Here is an 11,953-nt window from a genome sequence, read left to right as displayed (position 1 = left end):
GTCACAAGTGTACGACATTATCAACAGTATTATTTTTATTTTTTAAGTATGGAGTCTTCTTCAAATTGCAGTATCTAGGACTTGCTTTTTGACTTCTCTAGACAAAGATTATAGGTGATGAATAAAAAGTATATTGGATGGCTTTATTTCAGTAAATACCACTGAATTTATTTCAGTGAATATTCATCTCCATCGAATCGTGCAATATTGGCCCTAACTCGGGCAATATTCCATGGCATCACATTCATTGCCTCAGTATATTATAGTCCCAAACTTTTTTCTTTTTCGTGTCTGGTTTTGATTAAACTCCTATTTTTAAGTTCAGTTGATTAACTCTGTTTCTTGAACTCACATTGCAAATGTGGAATTTTGCGCTAATCTGGAAAAGAAAGCTTCATTGATCAAATCATAATTAGACAAGAATAAAACTTATAAAATATCATTAAGTGTGACTGTTCAAAGTCATCACAATGCCGTTTTGCAGCTGAGATGGGATAAAGTATACCTCCATGTCAATGACCCACTGTTTGCAGTCCAAACATGGTTTGTCATGAGTAATAGTAAAGGGTTCGAGCTACACGTTCGAGACCAAACCTCTAGAGAGTGTAAAATAAACTAGTCTTCATGAACACTTCTAATGTATCCACACGTCTACAAGGTATTACAAAGGTTACAGCTCATTATTCCAAAGAATCGTTATTCAGAAGGTTCGATATTCCGAAAACAAAGTGAGGTTCGTAATTCCGATTTGTAGTTTTGTTCGGAATTAAAATCTTCTGAATAACGAACATTCGAAATAACGTCTCAAATGTTCCGTTTAACGAACCCCTTTTCATTTTATATTAACGAACATCTTGGTATAGGAAATTTGTTTGTTATGGAATAACGAGTCTTCGGAATTAAGAACCTTCTTTCATTTTCTGATTAACGAACATTTGGAATCACCCATCGCAAGTAGCATGTCTTTAGGTAATCTTAGGTAATAACAGACATGGTCTAAAATCTGCAGTTTAGCAGACGACATTGCATTCCGGACTCCCGGGTTTGAAGGAGTAAAACGTGCTTGTGTGCAAATGTGTGTTTCTTTGTGTGTGGGTGTGTGTGTGTGTGTGTGTGTGTGTGGTGTAGGCGTCTATGTCTGTGTTGGTGTCTATGTATTGCTGTCAATGTGTGTGTATGTAAGTTTCTGAAGTATCAATATTGCAAACCCTAGAATTTAGAGTATCCCAGTGACTTGATACACACGTCTTGACGCATAAGTTAACTACTTCGTACTCGTCATAATTCATACAGTCCAACGTTGGTACCTATCAAACGTGTCAGACTTCAGAAGAAAAAAAAAAGTGTGTGTGTGTGTGTTTACCCGGTTTTTTCTTTTCTTTTCTTTTCACAATTAGACTGACACGAAATGAAATTATAGTGATCTTAGTTGATCAATAGCATTTCGGTAAACGCTAAAATGTCAACTTATAGGAAAACCTATCTTACTCCTAATTTTCACTCAACATACCAACCTTTAACCCAAAATTTCGGCTGGTCTCGGACGCATCGTAAGTTGTTGTTGTTGTTGTTGTTATCTTATTCACTGCGTCTTCTCAGACCCTCTCTCTCTCATCATTATTGTCATAACGACCCGCCAGAAATCATCTCAGAAATTTCCCAAGTCTCGTCAGATGGATGGAGCCCAGGAGAATTTCTGCCCAAGCTCGCCGATTACTTCTTAATCCATCGCACACGGCGTGGCTGACGTGCAACAGTTCCCCCGAAGCAGACGAGAAAAAAGACTAATCCGTGATTACTTTTTGTTTTTGCAGCGTATGCTGTGATTGATTTCACTGGTTTTTTTTTGGTTTTTTTTTTGTGCCTGTGAGATATATATATATATATATATATATATATATATATATATGCGTCATATTGTAAAAACAATACATAAGTAAGGCATGTGTAAAGTAATCCCCTAGACAAAACTATGTCATTTAACATCGCTGTTCACACGGACTAATAATGACTGCGAAATGAAAATCGGTGTCATAGGGTCATGTTGAGTTGAATCGAGTTGAGTTTACTTATTTCTCAGCAATTCCATAAAATGATAATATATATATATATATATGAAGAGTTTGTTTGCAAAAACCGATAAGTCCATATTTGTCAAATGGAGATATTTGCGATTAAAGTTCAAGAAAAATAAAGAGAATAATAAGAAAATCTTTGCTTCTTTTGACCATAACTTCAAAAATATACCTTTCTGTGGAGTGACCAATATATCATTTAAAAGGTATTATTTTTTACTTTATGACAGAGACCATATTTCAAAATCTTCAAAAATGGAATTATCGGTTTTTGCAAACAAACTCTTCATATATATATATATATATATATATATATATATATATATATATATAATACAACATAGAAATCACACAATGGAGAGAACACAACTAAAAGATATGAAATAATCACTACAAACAAACGCGAAAACAAACCGAGAAAAAAGTCACCAACTGTAAGTACAGATAGATAAAAACAAAACAAAAAACCCTAACAAACAACATATAGGCCTATTTGCAAATTTAATCGGACGGTAATTATTGACATTGTGGAGTAAGAAAATTTGATATAATCAGGTGGAATAATCTTACAAGGTATGCATGAAATTGCTTTTAAGAAAGTGGTAATTGAATTTATGGATTTTTGTTTTCTGTTGGTAATGATTGTCTTGAATAATTCTTGAAGTTGCAAGATTCAAAAGGTGAGAACGTTGTAACCGCTCACAGGATTTTCCTGAGCCCTATAACACGGAGTGTTGGAAACAATTTTGGAACTAGATCAATTTTGCAAGCAAATGTTTTTATTCATTCGAACCACTTTCCCCTAGATGGATGACACAGAGTGATTCAACAATAAAAACAAAACAACAACAGCAGGAGCAGCAACAACACAACAACATTCCTTTAGTATTTACAGAGCCAAGTCAAGAAAAAAAAAAAAACTCATTCCCGTCTTCTCTAGGTGTCGTCAGTAGACTCACACGAAGGCAGAGCAAATTTATTCCAAGGCAAATGCAAGGCCCTGAGGTCAACCATTAGGCCTGGAAACAGTCCAGAGGTTCGCGACCCGCGGTCTGATTATTGATCCAGCTGAATGGAGACCCAGATCCCAAACGGGTCTACGAGGATTGTCAGGGGTATGAAGTGAAAAAACAAAAACCCGAAAAAGGACAGTGAGAAAAATGTGGGGAAAGCAGTGGAACGGAATATCGAGCTGAATAAATTGGCCTTCAAAACAGAGGCTTACAAGCCATGCGGTTGCGCATGAAGTCACATTTTTGTAGAGCCAACCGCACCCACAAACTTTTCTTGCGCATTCAAGCGCGCCCACGCTCAGTTTGTGTTCTTAAATTTAAATGTTATCACCTACGTGATTTATAATGAAGGAATAAATGTATTAAGAAAATAAACAAAAAATAAATAAAGATTTAAATGAATTAACAAGTAAATAGATACATAAATAAAAAAATAGATGAAATAAAAAAGCAAACATGTATTTTGTTGGCATTAAGCATTGTTGGAATCTCATCGTATAATGTCAACCCAATAATATTCACTTTGCATTTCGATTGGGAAATTTTACATGGACCAACATGGTAAACGATCACCAATTATTACTTTAATATCAAGTTAGTAATAATGTGATGAAACGATCAATGTCCTTCGTTAGTACATCATAGGGATACTCCAGTAGACCAATGTATTCAATTGGACTTTCATGATAACAGTAGAGTCAAGCGAACACGGGAGAACAGTAAAAACTCTTGAAGTCAGACAGTGGATTCAATGATGTTGAAAAGTCATATAAATTTGAGGCTTAAAGTATTTTCGCCAGCCAGTCACAATCACAAATGCAAAATAGACAAGGCGAAAATTGGTATCACAAAATCCCATTGGTTTGCATGGTACCAAATCTCTCTCTCTCTCTCTCTTTTTTCATCTGTATTAAGGAGTCATTATCTCCGAATCGCTGATTTTCTAAAACAATTTGATTGGATTTAAAATGTTTTTATTTGAAAGCGAAAATAATGTTGTTTTTGCTTTGCTTTGTTTTGTATTGTTTTTGTTCATTTTCTTTTTTGCTGAGAACAGGAGACATGATAGCCGAAGACGTCACCATAATATCTAATTAGTTTTAATTTCTGTTTTGTCTAAAATAATGATGTGAAACCATCACTTTCAAGTATTTTCCAGATTTGAATGAATATTCAGTACAACGTGCTGATTTCATTCTAAACTTCTAAGTAAAGTTGAACATTGAGTGAATTTTTCATTATAGAGGAAAAATTCGACGAGAGAATAATGCCTACAAATAAATGCTATTCCAATCCAAGTTTTGCCTCCTCCCCGCAACGTGAAAACGGATCGACGCCCCATGGTCACTTGCTGGTCGCTGATGACTGTGTCTCTGTATAGCCATTTTCGCTCTACTTCAGCCACGGTGTGTTACCTCTGGGTTTATCTTTCCTCTGGGCTCCTGTTCCTCTTCGTGCCGCTTTACCTCAGTGATGCTGAAAGTTGCCATCGACGAAATTTTGGCCGAGAGTGCGCCGTCTTCCAGCATCATTTCATGTCACGTGATGTGCATTGCGCAGTTGTTTTTTTTTTTTCTCTACGCCATTTATGTAACTGTTGTATGATGCGCGCCATATGTCGTCGAATCTGCGTCTATTTTTGGACAGCAAATATGCACAATCTTACCTGTGGCAGCTTGTATTGTTGAAATTACGTGTATGATGGGCTCAGTAATGTGACCCCTGTGACTAATTGCTGTGCTGATCTTGTATAGTAGTCGAATTAAAAAGCAACTGCAGCCAGTGAGTTCAGTTTCGGGTGAGGTTTTTTTTTTTTATGACGTCATAAATAATTAGTCACAAGCAACTGAGGACAGTGCAGATACTCTTAATGACAAAAAGTACTCACGGAATTCTTCTTGTACGCGTCACGAGTTACCTGAATCAAACTTGGAAGTATCGATTACTTGATCAAACTTTGACAAGCCGAAGCATTCGTGCTTCGATAATGTTGAAAGATTAACTCGGGCCAACTCGGACTGAAATCAATTAATCCTGTCAGAGTTGCAATTTCACAATAGCATCGACAGCATACGAATCAGGGCAAAAGTGACAATGGAAGAGGTAAAATATTTCGATCGACACAAAAACCCGTCTATATGACGGATCAAAAAAATGTTTTAATAGAGCACATTGTGTCACACAATGTAAAATTACCGAATTAAGTAATATTGTCTTATTGATTATAAGCGTTGATTACCAATTAATGATATTCGAGTCACTTGTGTACATGAGCACGTAGGTTGCTGAAAGGGCCGTCTACGTGGCATCAAGGCGAAATAATAATTTTATGCACCATATAGTAAGGGGGATAGGTTGTCATTGTTCTTCGCATGTGCGCGAGATACAAGTGGCGCTTGCAAGTGCATTTTTTTTTGGCGCCATTCAGCCATGGTATACACGACGATCCAAATCGATTAATGCTAACGCGAAGCGATACCTAGCTGTCTGTTCTCGTCAAGTTAAGATGATCGTGGCAAAACAGTGTACTGCCATGCACGGCGACTAAAAGACAGTTTTTACTTCCCCGATGCAGGAGCTGTTTTTCTAGTTTGAACTCGACCCGTCATCGCCACGGGAGACCGGGCAAACACCAATCTCACCCGTCATCAGCGGCATCATCATCGCCATCATCGTCATCATCAATGGCATGCGAAGACGAAAGTGGAGACATGACAATTCATTTCGCTTAGACATGAGCGCGATCGATCGAACCGTGCAATCGATAGTTTCCCCTCCGGGGCTGAAGCTGTTTTTGTACACATGTTGTTGTTGATGTTGTTATCATCATTTTGCATTGCTCCATCGCAAGCAAGGTTTCGCCGGGATCCCCTGAACTTGCAAAGGAAGAAAAAAGAAAAAGAGAAAAGAAAGCTCTGTATAAGAGGGAAGAGAGAGGTGTCTGACAAATGCATGTTTGTGTTCTGTGCTTCAAAGCCAAGTGCAGGCACTTGCCCTCACGCTGATGAACATTCTTCTTTTTAATCTCTCTCTGCTTTCTTGATGACGTCTTTTTCTAGGAATCTTGATCTGAATATGTCTAATAGACTTAGTTTTCTGGATTCTCTCTCTGAATCTTTGACATTAACCTTGTAATGAAATCCCTCTGCTTATTCACATTGTTGCAAAAGAGTGACAGAAGGGTAAAGAAAGGGAGAGAATTGAACATGACATTCCTAGTATTCTGACAAAAGAGGGATTCAAAAGAGGACCATTGTTGTTGTTGTTGTCTTGACTTGATTACAATTTCAGATATCACACAGTGTATTCCTATGTCCATTCTGTGCAAAAAGTAAACGTGATGAAATGACTGATTGTTATCAGGTATCATGCACATTAGACTATTCGTTTTGGTCAATCATGACATACCGGTAATTATCAAAACGTCTTTGACATCAACATCCTATGAAACCTTAATGCATTATCTTATAGCGTTGCTCGCCATCATTTTATAAGATATTGTGTGTGTGTATGTGTGTGTGTGAAATTCTATTTCACAAAAAAAAATAATTGCTATTTTGGAATATTCAATTAACGTCAGAGAAGCTAAAATACTGACTTTATTCTTCAAATTACAACATGTTTTTAATTTCACCATTTAAGTACTAAAAATTATACTATAAACCAATCTATCATATATTATAGGAGGTACTAAAAATTTTGAAATAATGATAGAAATAATAACAATTTTATTTGTTACAGGAGGTATTAACAATTTCAATCACAAACTATTGTCTGCAAAAGAAAGACAATCACTGTGCATATATTGTTGATGATTTTAAAAACTCGAATTGATCCGAGATTTTTCCAAAGCGTATCCTGCGTTAAAGAAAAACAAAACAAAAACAAAACAAAACTAAACAAAACTAAACAAAACTAAACAAAACCCTTGCAAGCACACTGACGGAGCAATAGTGTACTGTTGAGCTGTATTTGATAAGTCAACGATCATTGAATCATGTGAACATTAAACGTTGAACTTACGTAATCACTGACACCATTATAGCCAGGTGTCGGGGATCAATTCTCCATCTGGTCCGATGAGATTTCGCCGTAATTACACTTACAACAAGATGATGAGATATCGAGTGACAAGGAGAAACGAAGAGAGATAGATAGATAGATAAAGATAGATATATAGATAGATAGAGAGAGATGAGATGAGAGTATGCATAATATATGATATTTATAGTATATGATACAATGTAATATGATATAATATAGTATAGTATCATACAATACAATATGATATAATATAATATAATATAATATAATATAATATAATATAATATAATATAATATAATATAATATAATATAATATAATATAATATAATATAATATAATATAATATAATATAATATAATATGATATAATATAATATAATATAATATAATTATATTAAGATATAACACATCATGATGTAATATTGTAGCAACAAAATAGAGACAGAAAGGGAGAGAGAGATAGAGAGGAATACGCAAATAAAGAGCATGGGAGAGAGAGGAAGGGAGATAAAGAGAGGGAGAGGGAGAGATGGGGGAGAGAGAGGTATAGGTGGTATAATAGCGCATGGAGAACAGTACTTCAAATAGATGAGACTGACCGGAGGGAGCTACGCAGTGGATGTATAAAACGGAGGCGTAACGGCTTTTTAATACGACTATCAAAGGGTACGAATAGAGACGGGGGTAATCTTTAGCTAGAGTCATTAGAAGACAGTGACAGAGGTGTGTATGCTGATGGCAGACGCGGCATCAAGGGGTTGTATTTGATTAAAAGAAATGGCGCGAGGGGCAAAGGCTCGCGTAAATTCGGCCAAATTAATTCGAACGCCTCCTGTTACGGCTCATTACAAGCGCACTCTCTTAAAGGTTAATAAGACGGACCGCAGCGCTACCAATTTCCTGCTTTATTGGGCGGTTTATTGAAATCGTATCCGATACGACGCTCCCTATGTAATGCTGTATTATCATGCGAAGGATTGGGGAGGGGGTGGGTGAGGTGGAAGAATAGATAAATAAAAATAGATAAGGTTTTTCGTCGGAGTGTGTGAATGACGTAACCGTCAATGTCTCACCCGCCCGCCATGTTGATTTTGTGGAATATAAGAGCAGTAATTAGCGCTCCTTTTATTCAACCTGTACGGGTGATTCACGCATTTCCAGAGCAATTACGCCTTTTCTTCAACCATTATTGGACTCTGTTCACATCTTCTTAATACCCCTTCTGTTATAAATTTGCAGCATGGTAAATCAAACTTTCTAAAAAGAGTGCTTATTATTTCTCGTTCGGTTTGATGAAGAGGCATAATTATTCAGTTGCGACGTTGCTTTCTGGGCCCTGGGAGTTTGCGCTTTTTATAAAAGACTATATTTGTGCTGATAATTTCAACTGGCTTAAATCCTTCCTTCAGAATTCATTCAAACACACTAAGCTTGTACATTTTACTGCATATAATCTTTCCTGCTTGTGACGGTAAGAGCTCTTATACGCACTAACATAAAAAATCTATTTTGGAGGCAGTTTCTAAGGTTTTCCTTTGTATTTGGTTTAATTTTTTTTCATTCTTTATTCAAACGTTTAGAGTGGTTATATGATTCCAGATTGCATAATGAAAGGTTCCTATCGAATGTTAATTTGAAGGAAATTAAATATATGCGCGTAAGAACATTTACTATATGAGTGTTAATACGTCATCAAACATGGCGCCCCATGGGGTTGTCTGGATTGCGTCACAATGACGTCACAAGACCAGTTCTAATCTTTACGTGCTCTCCTAACCAGATGTTTACTAACTGATATCTTATATACATTCAACGTCATCGAAGTCGAATCCAAATTGACCGGAGAAAAATCCTCCGACTTTCATGAATTTGACTTCCACAATAGAATTAAGACATACAATATTACAGCTGTACCTAACTTTCTCTTCGACTCAGCCAAATTTCCGACCTATGTAAGGTTGACTTTATACATACATAAACATTATATATATATATATATATATATATATATATATATATATATATATATTAAATGTGATCATACTCGTTTTACTGGTTATTTGAAAATGAAAGAAGAAAAAGCCCAGACTCATATAAGCATGGAAGTCAAATTCATCCTAATTCACGTAATTTTCACATAGTAGATACAGTGAACAATCAACTCTACATTTACATCAGTCTTTGTTACGGTATTTTTTTTTTTTTAATTCAAATACTGCAATTAACCCGTGATGAGAATCAACTATACCTGATGCCTGCAAAAAACCTTTAATCGTGAGTGAACATTCTTCATCAGGCTGAAAAGAAAGCTATGAATATGCACCGACTATAAATCTGTGTTTTTATAGGATATGGGGTGGATTGTTGAAACGGGTGCAAACCCTCCATGATTACTGAAAACAGGCTAGACAACATTTTCAATGAAACCTTCTTGGAAGTTGTAAATGCACTGTCTACTGCGGACAGGGAAAAAGGATTGTCAAGAACACTGAAATGTCTTCTTTGTTGTCCACTCGATCATGAAAACTCATAGCAGAAATTAATTTCCTGGAACGATCTCAGTCTTAATTTTCTGATCGGCGGCAATATAGATCTCCCCTCGTCCTTGATGATTAACCCCCTATGTATCAATCAGTACAATATATCTTGACAATGTATAGGGCCTATACGCTTAAAGATAATTCATTATTTGATTAAAATCCCTACAAATGCACAGCAATGTATGAATAACTTCATACTAAGCACAACTGATAAATAGATACTGTGTGTGCTTGTGTTTACGTGCCCTGTCCACTTCCCAATAAGATATAAACATGAATGTATCGGAATGCGTATGAAAATGTACGTAAATATTTCTTTTAATTGGTGGATTCAGTGCACGATTGGTCCGATTCAGTCGGTCATTTTCCCCCCAACATTTGGAAGATTGCCTATTTCCCGAATTTTGACGTCACGCGAACGAGGGCCTAACGAGAAAGCTGCGCGTTTAACGAGAAATTCGTCGCGGATTATTTACATAGTGGCGTCCCTTTGCGAAGAATGGAGAGCAGAATAAAGCGTAGTGACATAGACGGTACCCTGTCCACTTCTGTTTCCTTAATTAAATATCATATTTAAGACTATATGACTGGAGAAGAAACAGCGTTTGTCACATGTACATTTAAAGCACTTTGTAGGTCTGATGGCATGATTAAAGAATTTGGTCGCAAAACTTTCCAAACCATTCCTGTCAAGTTGAGATATTTGCGATTAAACACAGAAAATAATAAGAAATATTTGATATTTGTGATCATAACTGAAAAAATATTCCTTTTTAAGCAACAGGTGAGGTATCACTGGAAAGGTTTTTATTTGGCTCTAGTTGATGATGGACTAACTTTAAAGTGTTTAAAAATGGCACTTAGCCCCTTTTGCCATCAATATCTTCATCAAGCATAGTAAAGGAGGGGACCACGATGCAGACAAACTCATGTTGCTCGTATATAGTTTCTAAAAGTTTGCTAATCACCTCTATAGAAACCTTGAAAGTTCTCAGAGCTGCACTGCACTGGGAGACTAATGCGTTCGATTGTACCTAGCTGCTCGGAGGTGAGATGAACAGACTATAGGGGGACAGACCGCTGGGGGAAAATGAAGAGTTATTCGCGAAATCGCTTTCATCTCACACTCCTTGCGCACTTTCCGGTAACCATTGATGGAAAAGGGCTCAGAAAGCAGACAAAACGAGCTGCAAAAAAAAAAAAAAAAAAAAAAAAATGTAGAGAGCGTTTTATGCCGTGAGCAGCAGAACTTGGAGCAAAAATGTTGAATCCCCAGCAAGAGCTGGTGCAAGGGGTGCGGACCTTTTTCGGGAAAGGGGAGAAGGATTTCGAGTCAACCGACTGCCCTGGAAAGGGAGCGAAGGAAAAATCGATAATAATATTTTCACGAAGCTCGTCGAAGAACGAAAAGGGTGCCCAATTTACAATCATGACGGTGCGGAGAAGGTTTAATTAAAATACAAACCTGCGAGCGACCGGACCGACGGGGTGGTGGTGGTGAGGGGGGGGGGGGGGGGTAGGGGTGAATGAAAACATTATTGGCTCGTACACACAGGTCGTAGATATGGACATGAAAGAACTAGAGTCGGACCTCGAAGGAACACACAGACTTTCAGACGAAAAGATGACAACAAAGTCATAAGATGGGCAAGAAAATGAAAAAGACGCATCTATTATGTATACCTCATGTCTATAGCCATTCTGTGGGTTTGTCTGTGTGTGTGTGTGTGTGGGGGGGGGTGCCAGTGGTTCGCTATCTTATGATGGCTAAATTAAATGGCTAAATTCTTTAATGTACGGATTAACATTGAAGAGTGTGTAAACTTCAAAAAATGGAATATAACATTGGGAAGGATATACAGGGTTGCAAAATGAAGCGACCTAGTTCCCAGAAACAACTGTAAATTCTTGCAGAGAAGAACGTATGAGAAGCACGTACTCGATAGTGACAAAGCAAGAGCGAGGGAGAGAGAGAGAAAAGAGAGAGAGAGAAAGGGAGAGATGGAGAAGACATGATTATTTTACAGAAAGGAAGATGGAGAAAGGGAGAGAGATATAGGGAGAGAGGGAGACAGAGACAGAAATAAAGAGAAATCATGTTTACGCATGCGCGCATGCATTGGGGAGGACAAGCCCTGTCGAAAGTTTTCATACAGCGTAGTGGCGTGAATCGACCTGTTGCGCGCCTGCTCAGCAGCCTCCGCACCAAACCCTGATTGATGTCAGAAGCGGCCTGCGAGCCCGGAGTCAAGCGTCCGAAACCCTGCTCCTCTCCGCCTCT

Source organism: Diadema setosum, chromosome 4, assembly GCF_964275005.1.
Source record: "Diadema setosum chromosome 4, eeDiaSeto1, whole genome shotgun sequence".
NCBI lineage: Eukaryota > Metazoa > Echinodermata > Echinoidea > Diadematoida > Diadematidae > Diadema > Diadema setosum.
The sequence above is the reverse complement of the archived record's forward strand: the minus strand, read 5'-3'. Positions refer to the sequence as shown.